This window comes from Molothrus aeneus, chromosome 8, assembly GCF_037042795.1.
Source record: "Molothrus aeneus isolate 106 chromosome 8, BPBGC_Maene_1.0, whole genome shotgun sequence".
Classification (NCBI taxonomy): Eukaryota; Metazoa; Chordata; class Aves; order Passeriformes; family Icteridae; genus Molothrus; species Molothrus aeneus.
Window position 1 is genome coordinate 30,689,109 of NC_089653.1, and position 10,181 is coordinate 30,699,289.

Genomic DNA, 10,181 nt, shown 5'->3' on the forward strand with positions numbered 1-10,181 from the left:
AAGGACCCCCGTTAACAAAGGATTGATTAACCTTTAAAAGCAATAGCCTGTTGCATATTCATAGACTTCATACATGATGCATAAATTCCATTCAAACACAGGATTCTGTCTGGTCATCGTCAGCTTCTTCCTCTGAATCCTAACAGTGCCTTCGAGGTGGGAAGAAGTTCGTTTCTTCTGATAAGAAGGCAATAAATTCTTTTTCTCTGAAAGATTCAGGTGTCCTGTGGCTGCTATCTTGCTGCAAGTCCTTTCTTTAAAAAAAAGTATCCTACATAGCATAGTTTCTATTTTAACATTTTGTTATAACCTAAAGCTATATTTAACACACTGCTTAAGAGAATTAATACAGCATTACTTTCTAACACAACACATGTAATATTCGTTTTAATATTTGTGAAAAGCCAATCATAAAATCATAAAATATGCATTTTTCACAATTCCCAGTAATTCTGATTTCATGTGCCACGTACGTATGGGTGTACGTGAGCACCGATCAGTTCACTGGGAGGATTAAGGGATGTGTGGTGTTTAGGGGGCCCACCAAGAGAGCCAGGTTAGGAATTGTCAGTAGGAATTGGATCAGGATAGCTCTGCACAGGCAGAGGATGAGCATCCTCACATGCAGCTCTCACTCTGGAATAAATCACAGAATAATCACAGCAGAATAATCACAGCACTCTCCAAAAAAAATCCCTTTGTACACATATTGAATATTCAGGTACCCTTAAATAACCCCCCTCTTCCAAAGAGTAATATCACAGAGAAAACTGCATATATAGTTATCAAACTCAATATTTTCGTGCCTGCTGCTCTCACAGTAGCGTTTTCCTCTCTTTAATTTAAACACGCAAGACTTGCCAGGCACACATTTCTGGTAGAAGTTTTTGTAGCACATGGGTGCAGAGAGAGGTGGCTTAAATAACTCTTTAAAATGTATTAAACCCTTAAAAATGTATTAAAACCAAAGCAGTTTGGATATGTAAGGAATTAGTGGAGTACTCTAAGCATGGATTTTGAATAGCCAGAGATCTGCAGGTAAGGAATCTCCGTGTCCAAAGACTTTTTTTGTTGGTCTTACAGGCAGTAAATGCCAGGAATTCTCAGAGTGTTGTGACATTTTCCAGTGCCTGCAGCTCCAGGAGATGATGCAGCAGGACTGGTGTGAGACAACGGAGTCGTGGCACCCAGTTCTGACCAGCATCAGGAAGTGAAGCACTGCCTCAATTACCAAGTCCTTGGCAATGTGTTTTTGTCTAATGCAGCAATAAAAAAAAATAATGATAAACTAAGGTTTGTTTCAGTTTCAGAGATACTCAAGGTCCCTGCAAAAAGTGGGTATAAATATATAAATTGCTTTATAAAGGTAAAGCAATTATACACTGACTGAGTGTTCCCCAAATGTTTACTGAGGGTGAAGTTTTTCTACTGGGTTTAGGATTTGAGTATTCAGAGTTTTGGATAGCACTGATCTCAGGAGAAATTTTCTGGGGGAAAAAAACCTCCACTCTGAAACTGTGTTTTCCCATTAACAAGTGCTTATTTTTAGATTTGTTAATGGGGGGATCAGAGCCAGCCAACATGAGATTAGGAAAAGGCAAAACCTGCTTCTCCTTCTATGAGAGGGAGACCCATGTGGTGGATGAGGAAAGGCTGTGGGTGTGTCTGTCTGGGCTTTAGAAAAGAATTTAACAACATTTCCCACAGCATCTTCCCAAAGAAACTGGCTGTCCATGGCTTGGACCACCACTCTGGTGGGTAAAAATCTGGCTGGATAGCCCAGAGAGTTGCCCAGATTCTACAACAACATCACAGTTTTCACTGAGTATTGACTCCAGCACAGGAATTGTTTGGGACTTGCCTCTTGATTTATCTCTGTCAGAGCAGCTAATCTACTGGGAATTGTTAGCCTGCATACCTTATTCTTAATTCCAATTCTGGCAGCTCTGCTGTGGCAGTGAAATCTTGCAGAGATGGTTTGCTGACTGGTCTTCACCTCAGCTCTAAAATCAAAGTGCTTCTAATTTATTTTTTCTCCTACAGAACCCACATTTTACAGATTTATGAAGAAAATCAAGACACAAGAAAGGTATGAGTTTGTAATCATTACTTCAGCATACTGTAGGCCCACCTGGGAGATAACACAAGCAAGATGGAATTAGGAATAGGGATGCCCTGGGAGGCAGAAGCCAGTGCTGCTCTGGCACTGCTGCTTCCCCAGAAGGGAGGAGGAGGGGATGGGGCAGGAGGGGAAGGATCTGGGATCTGAGAACATCTTTGAGGAGCTGTTCTCACCCAGCAGAGACACTGCAGGATGTGGGACAGTGAGCTCAGAGCCCTGATGGGAAGCAGGCAGAAGGAAACTAGACTTAAATACAATCTTTTCTTGCTCTTCATCATCTTCACTTCAATAGCAGGAAGGTTACTCTTGGTATCCAGCCTCTTTTAAATCTAATTACTTTGATTTTTTCTTTCTTTACAGATCTAATTATCCTTCTGAAGAACAGGAGGTGTGGTGAGACTTAAAATAACTCTTCAAATATGGACGATTTCAGATGTAAAACAAAAATACCTGGGACAAAATTTGGAGATCTCACAACTGCTACCCAGCCCTTGGTCAGACTGGTCAGATTCCTGTGAGCTAACTGGGAAGTAGCACAGAATTATGGAATACAACCAGGAAAGGAGCCTGAACTTAAATCATGTCCTGAAAACATGCTTTCCACTCCTGATCTTGATTTCTTTTATTTATTTTATATATTTATTCTCCCCCCAAAACCTAATGCTTCATGTATTTAGTTTTACCTGACTTAGCTGGGAGGTTGACATATACAAGGAGACAGGGCTAAATGTCTGAGCTATTTAAATTTTGCAATACAGATACAGCTAAAGCTCTTCCCTCACAGAAAACAGGTAGGAAACCAGACCTAGGACAGGATGGGAGCTGAACAAAGTAAACTAATTAAATAATAATTCATAAGCAAACAGAAAATTGATTGTCAATTAACTAAAACTTCTAAAAATGAGAAAACATGAAGAAGGATCAGTTTCCTGCATCAAAATACTTTTTTATTTTGATATCAATTACCTTTTGCTAAGAGGAGGAAATCTTACCTGTAGGTCAAAACCAGAAGAGTAATTTCTCTTTTTTCATAGTTCATCAACTCTTCCAAAAATCTGGTTGTAAAAATTGACAGCAACTAAAAAAAAAAAAAAAAGTACAAAAAAACACCAAGAAAAAGCAAATTTCATTACAGATTTATGTTTCAAGGGAACACCCTTTTTCTTAAAATTTCACCTAATTCCTCTGAGGTGAAAGTTTCTCATGTGGAAGTATAACTTAATCAGGAAGCATCTCAACCCTTTACACATGGAAAGGTCATTCCACCAAAAATAAACACAAAGACGCTGCCAGTCTACTGGAAGTTTAGTTCAAATGCCATCCAGAATTTGTCATCTGTCAGCTTCCTTGTTTGCAGCAAGAAAAGATACATGTATTCTAAAATACAAGAAAACTTTCTGTTATGTCACACTGCTCCTATTTGATCATAGTCTAAACTCTGAAAAAGCTTTGGATGGGATCCCAGAGAGCCAACAGCAGAAAATATGCCTGGCAAAATTAGGGAGTGAAATACACAGACAAACTGATGCAGTGTTGCTATCCTGAGGTTCACAAAAAGGAACTTTGAAGGCTAAACCACCTCTGTCTTAACTGGAGCTGCTTCAAAAAGCCAGAAGCTTCACAGCATCTTTATTTCTGTTGTGAAACTGAAGAAAAATATTCCAAGAGAACATGAGTCCCTGGACATCTTAACAAGAGACATCTGCTTATCACAGTTACCCCAAAATTTGATTCTTGCAGCTCAAGAGTTTGTTACACCAAAATCATGAAGCAGAGCTGTATAAGACATGCCTTTATTTGACCGCTCAGAACCAAAAGAGATGTTATTCCAAACCTATTTGTTTTTAAAATGTATTTCTGTGCATTATGCATACTTCATAATCACTCAGCATCTTTGTTTAATTATGCTAAATAATGGTGAACAAGAACATTCTCATTGATTGTGCCTTAAAACATCATTCACTGACACATAAATGCACCATATTCTGAATGCACGACCTTGTACAACCTCTTACAAAGATTTTGTTTCTGAGACTTTAGCCCTGGAACAAGGAAAAAGGGGAACCATACACACAGAAAAAGGTCTATTGTAAAAACATGGGGGGGGTTCTGTGCAAAAGTCACCTGGAATTCTTTGACTAGTGAGGCTGTAAACATGAAACCTGAAATTCTCTTCAAGTGTTTTCTTTTGGGAAACTTCTGGCTGTATTCATGTTAGAGAGGAAAGAAAATAATGTAGGATATTGCTGTCTAGACACTATCAGATCACAGCATCCCATACTTTGTGCTCAGTACAAGGGCTCAGTCATGCAAGATTCTTTCTTTTAATCTGTTTATTGCTCTGCTGGGTCTTGCTGCCTGTTTGATATTGCTGCAGACTGCTCAGCTCCCTCTCTTGCAAGTTCCTCCTGGATGTTCAGGCTTGGCATCGCTCCCAGGGAAGATGTGGAGCTAAAAACCCGTGGTGAAACACAGAGAACTTCAGTCCCACAATCTGGGTTCTGCTCCTGTTGATTAAAGCAGCAGAGGGTAAAGGCTTAAAACAGAATTCTCAAAGCAAAACTTTGCACCTAATGCAGGATGGGCTTCAGGAAACACAGACCTGGAGCCAGTAAAATTCTCAGACAAAAGACAAAAAACCCACATGCAGTGATCTTGTGGTATAGAGCTGAACTGGGCTGCAAGAAATAAAAGTTAAAGGCTTTGATCTGGGTAAGAGCCACAAGACTTGAACCACAATCCCAGTGCCTACCATAAACATGGGATTATTCTGGGATGATAATTAAATTTTTCTACACAATGGCAAAAAAAGTAAAGATTTTTTCCTTCTCAGTGAGCATCACTGATAATTAAGAAATCTCCAAAGATTTTCTTTGGATGGGAGAAGAAACCAGGGCAGCACTCTGCTGCTTCTCAAACTGCTCTGGCTCTCTCACCTTGCCAAGGCAGAGTATTTTGGCAACTCAGGATGTGCTGAAGAGTGGAAGTGATCTGCTGCATTTAACTGCCAGGCCACATTCCCAGCACCAGGGAACACAAGGAGGGCTGTGCTGTCCCAAAGCTTAGCAAGGATCTTTCCATGCCAGTATAAACCTCTAGAAATCAGATCCACTGTTTTTGTGTTTTGCACCATCTGTATTTTTTTTCTAATAGAGTTGATATTTAAACCACAGCATAGATGATGTTCAGCCAAAAAAAAAAAAAAAAAAAAAAAAAAAAAAAAAACCAAAAAAACAAAATATGAGACTTTAGAAGATATGAGCAAATTTGCAATATGCCCTTAGAAACAAAAATCTAGTTTTCCAGTGCCCTGGAGTATTTAGAAATATAAACAGTGGGAAAGGAAAACAGCTTTGTTCTGGGGAAAATCAGCTGAAGATTGAAAAAAATCCTTTTAGGTACTGCAGACCAAAATTGCAGTTCTGTAAACTCAGATAAGCATCACCTAATCTTCTGTTTCAGAAAATTGATTAAATTTGGGAAGTATTTCCCTGCAGTTGCTCTGAACTCCAGGTTTTATGCATTACCCAGGTTTGTCTTTCTCCGAATCTGCGGAGATGCAGTCACGACTCAGCCCCTGGAGCAGAAGTGGAGTCCCCAGTTTCCTGCCCCTCTGCCCTATCAGGTGACCCTGCAGCAAGAATGGCAGAAAATAAAATGTGCTCAGGAGCTGCAGACTACAGTTTTCACTTCTAATTTAAGAAGGGAGTTGGTGGCAGCTCAGTCTGACCTGCAGGTTTTCCCTCTGTGGCCCTGCTGCAGGACCCCTGGGCCATGCAATCCAACATAAACCATGCCCTGAACACCAGACAGAGCCACTGCTAGAGAGGGGATTTTTACTCAACTCTGTTAGCAAGGAAATTAGAGGAAAATTATTATAATAAATAGTCTTTTATAAATGTCTCCTCTGGCTGTTGTTTTGTTTTTATCAGGAGTGTGCAGACTAGGATTTTCCACTTGGTTTTCTTTACTGCTGAAGACTGTATTAAAATTCACCATGGCAAAACTCACTTTTGCATGAGGATACCTGCAAGGATGGTTTTGTTTATAACTCCATCTCCTGGAGGTTGTTGTGCCAGTGAATATTTGTGCTGACTTCTTGGCTGGTTCAAATTTCAGCAGAGGCACAGTGATATTCCCCATTGAAGGAATGTGTGGGTTCTGTGCCACCAAAAGGTTTAAGTTTTCAGGTTTTGGTTTTAGTTTTTAGTTTTTCTGACTGGTTTGCAGCATTGAGTGGATGGGTAAATGCCTCCATGGATCAGCTAGCTGATGCACTGAGGGGTAACACTGTCCAGAAATCCTCCCCTCACCTCTGCCCATCCTGCTGGTCCAGCTATCCTGTGTGATGGATTTCCTAGGTATGCAAACAGCAATTATGGCACTGCAGCTGTGGGATATCTTTGGAGAGGGCCTGGGGTGAGAGCTCAGCAGGAAACAGCTCCAGGAGAAAGGAGGGGAGGCACTAATGCTCCTTCCAAGCCTTGTCACTGCTCTTATCAGCCAGCCAGCCCTGAGCAGCCAAGCACACTCCCAAGAAGTGGAGGGGTTGCATTCCTGGCATAAACCGAAGAGCTCTTTGTATGGCTAGGAAATGCTAGCACTTCCAAAGCTGAATTCCCAGGCAGAGGCTGCTCCAAGGAGAGCCAGGAGGAGCAGAGACTAAAGGACATGCATTTGTTTCTTTCTTTCCAGTCTGTTGCCTCCTTTGAGGCTCCACTGTGCCAGGGAGAGAGCCAGAGATGCTATCAGCTCTGCATCTGCTTCTTCAATTCAAGGGAATAAAAATATTTGGAAGGGATGATTAGGGACAGAGCACCAATATAATTAAATCATCTGCAGTACCCACAGAAACTGGAGAAATACTTCTGCCTTTACATGTGCAACATTCTGCTCATAAAAGGATCGATTTGCTCATGAAAGAGGCTTTTTAAACTCCCTTTTCAGTTGTTTTTTCCAAACTCCGTACTGTGTCTGCTATTGGGCACCCCCAGGTCTGGAAATGATTCTGTTTTGGACCAAGATTTGCCAGTAAACTTTGGAGAAATGACTCAGACGTTCCCGAGCACATTTGGACCGCGGCAGCCCGGAGTACAGCAGGGCAGATTATCCACTAGGTGGGAGCCTCTCAATTCTAATGGGTGCTGGCCGCTGTGGCAATGAAACACCGGCTCAGACCGGCTCTCCTTCATTCTCCTGATGTCTCAGGGACACAAAGTTCTGCTCCCTGGTTAGACCCAGACTCTCCTAAACCAAAGAGCTGCCTCCTTAGGCTTCTGTCTGACTGACACTGGAAGAACAGGGAATGAGCAGCCAATAATGCCTATTCTGGAAATATTAATTCACTTTACATGTGCCACATAATGACGTATTAAGAGAGTGTTTAGCTCTAAATTCAAGTTGTCTTCTGCTGCCTATGCTTGAAACTGAATTTTGCTTTTGCTGCATACAGGTCACAGAAATTAAAGCTGGTTTTGCAGCATTCACAGCCAGATTTTCTCTCTGATTTATGACAAATTTCATTCCAGTGGAAATAAAAAGGGAAAAGAAAGTAGAAATTGTGCTGGAATTAGCCCCTCAATCTTTATCCAAAAATCTGAAATTTTGAAATCGGAGTAGGTGCTTTGTGAATGCCCAGCTTCAGTGTAGTTGCAGTGTGATTGCAACATGTATATTTAAAAAGCTTTTCTCCATTTAAACAGTACAATTAGCACTCTAATTTCTTATTAATATTTTGAATTTCCAATTAAATTTCATAGGAAATTTATTTATCTATCAAATGACTTGCCAGTTAGTGTGACTCCAACAAGCAGATGGCATGATCAAGCTCTAAGAGCCGAGCAGTGTCTGCAACATGCAGCAGTCAGAGTGAGATCAGACCATTTGTGTGGATGGCTTCATCCACCACCTCTGCTCTCCACTTCACCATCAGTTACACTAAATCATGTACCAAACTCAAGTCTGAAGTGGTCTGCAGCAGAAGTGGTAGATTAGTACAAGATTAGCAATCACTTTGCATCTTTAATTTTCTTAAAGGCAGGCCCCAGTTGTGTCAGTGGTCCAACAAACAGCTCCATGATTCTGAACAAACCATGAAGGCAAACATCTGTACAGCTCTGGTCACAGTAATTCATAGGTGAGACCTTTTTGTTTTTAGCTGAAATGGTTCATACACCTGGAGCAGGATATTCAAAGTACAGTCAGTGAAGACCTGGGCCATTCAGTGATGCTCCTCATGAAACAAAAAGTGATGGAAATCATGCGGGTCAAATTCATCATGTCTCTTGAATCTGAGGATTGAGAAAGTCTGTGTTTGTTGCATTTATTAGGAGTGTTTCTATGACTCAAATGCATCCAGCAGAGGATTTGGACTGGAGCCTGCTTCACCACACAGCGCTCGACACGTGCCAGGCACGTCACTCACCCAGGTTCAGCAGTGACAGCTCTCTGTAGTGTCATCCAGAAAAAACATCTGAGCTCCCAGTCCTGGTTAGCAGAGCCTTTCCTGCTCAGGTCACCTGGGAAAGTGCTGCAGGTACTCAGGAGGCAGAAAGTTGATTTAGATCTCACTGCAAGACATGTTGTTTCCTGACACACCAGAGATATCTGCTTGATTAATACAATAACAATATTGTATATTGAATAACAATAATAATTGGATTGTGAATAACAATTCTATGACAGCAGTGCTGTGCTGTACAGCCTGGGCTAGAGCTGCTGTGCAGCTGGGAGGGAGCTCTCTGCAGCCCATGTTCAAGTCAAACAGACATGGAAGACCCTGGAGAGTAAATCAGCTCTGGGTAACTACAATTACACGGTTTCTAGTTGTAGTGGAACACCCTGGAGCAAATGTTTAGTTTGGTACTCCTGGGTGTGTGAAGCACTGTGCAGATAGGAACCTGGACAAGTCAGGAGTGCTGTGTTTGCACTTACATGAAGAACACAAAAAGTAGAAAATGCTTCTTGAGTGTTTTCCCTTCTGAAATAGAGCACATAGCCTGGAGTCTCATCTGAGATTAGCCAGACACTATAGAGACTCACTTATCTTAATAACAGATTTTCCTGAAGCCAAGAGTTTTGCTTGGCAGTATTCCCTACTTGGACATTTTCATAAATCATTCTGATCTGAAGGATGGCTAATGACAATATAAACTAGAAGCCACACTGCCTCAGGGTCACAGCTATGGCCCAGTGACACCCCAGCACCAGAGAGCAAACAGTGAGTCCCTGTACAGACATCCTGTGTCACCTGCCTCACTGGCAGTGCTTTCACCTGCACAGGAAACCAGGCTAAATCCTACCTGTCAGGAAAGACAATTTCATTAACAGAAAAAGCGTGATGTGTTGCCAACTAAATTCAATCACTAAAAGGCTTTTCCCTGTCAGCTCAGACTGTTCTCTTTCCAGCTGGATGCTTGTCGACCCTGCAGCAGCTCAAATGAATCTTGAATCACTAGCCCATGATAATTTCTGTGAAATGCAGCCCCCTCTGCTTCTTAGCAGGGTATGCCCCCACAAAAATGTCTAACTTAGGTTAGATATGCCTTTGAAATTTCCTTTCATTAATTTTTCACCTGCTTGTGACCTTATTCATTAGCTCTGCTGAGTATATTTGCTGCCAGCTGCAGCAAAATAAAAGATCCCCCACTCTTCATGCCTTTGTTTACATTCCCTCAGCTACAAGCCCCATCTGTATCACTTCCTCAACTTACAAAAGTAATTTTTCTGCAGGACCTTTTTAGCATCTGTGTCCCCTGTGTCTGAATCAGCTGCTTTTGTTGATTTGGAAGAGACTCTGGCATATGCTCAGGGAACATATGGTCTAAGTGTGCCTTTCTGTTGCAAAACTGAGAGTGAAATTCCTCTGCAGATTGGAAGCTGAATAAATCACTGATATTACTCCTTTTGAGGCCACTGCTGGCATTGGTGAGGCTGAGCAGAGGTTTTATACCAGAGAGCATGAGAGGCAGCAGAGGTAGGAAACGTGGCCAGGGACAGGTACCACAGTTCAGGACTGTGAGATGAGCAAAGTTTGGGATTTGTTGCTTAGAAAATAGGT